Raw genomic sequence first — 1,001 nt, 5'->3', positions numbered from 1 at the left:
AACAGTGTTGGAAGAAATGCAGCCAGAGTGCTCCTCGGAGGCCAGGATGGCTAAACTTTGTCTCTCATACAATGGACATATTGTCAGGCGGGACCAGTTGCTGGAGAAGGATACCATGTTTGGTAAGGTGGAGGGTCAGAGAAAAAGAGGAAGACACCCAGTGAGATGGACTGAAGCGTGGCAACAGTTGTGAGGTTGACTCATGACTGGGCAGTGTTTCATTCTGTTGTACATAAGGTCACTATTTGTCAGTACCAACTCTATGGCACCTAACAACAACAACAACAACAACAACAACAACCTTATTTATTCCATTTGATTTAGCACCTCTACAATGGAATGTAAGTTTAAAACCTTTTTTGTTGTTGTTGTTTTAACTCAGTAATTCTTGTAGGAAATTTAAAACTTAATTTCTCAATTTTATCAGAAGTATTTTACTCTCTACCCTTTTGTACATTTTGTATATTGTGTATATTTTAAAGGGAGTAAAAACTATTTGTAGTGTATGTAGGCAAATACTTAATATTAAACTATTTAGAGATATAGTTTCCATAGTGGAACTCTCCTCAATGAATATCACATATGGGGCCAAAAACACAGAGAAATATCTTAGTAAGAATTGTCAGTCTTTTTTAACATCCATTTTAGCCTTTTACTGTTTTCTTTGTTTGTTTTTATAGAAATATCATCTTTCCTTTATTTTCTTAATATATAATTTAAGAAAAAGGCATTTGCATTTTGTAATGAGTTTTGTTTTGTTTTTAAGGTTTTTATTATGGATTGAGTGAAAGTTTATAGGGCAGATCATCATTTTACTTTCAACAAATCATGCATGTAGTTTCATTACAATGTTTACAATCCCCTCTATGTACCATCAGTTATCAATATTTCTCTCTATTCACTTTTGCTCTCTTTTTTTGTTTGTTTTAAAACACTCAGGCATATATAATAATTCACACCACTAAAGGGCACATTCTGCAAGTCTGCCTCCTGGCCACCAT

The sequence above is a fragment of the Chrysochloris asiatica genome, unplaced genomic scaffold (assembly GCF_000296735.1).
Source record: "Chrysochloris asiatica unplaced genomic scaffold, ChrAsi1.0 scaffold00441, whole genome shotgun sequence".
Classification (NCBI taxonomy): Eukaryota; Metazoa; Chordata; class Mammalia; order Afrosoricida; family Chrysochloridae; genus Chrysochloris; species Chrysochloris asiatica.
The sequence above is the reverse complement of the archived record's forward strand: the minus strand, read 5'-3'. Positions refer to the sequence as shown.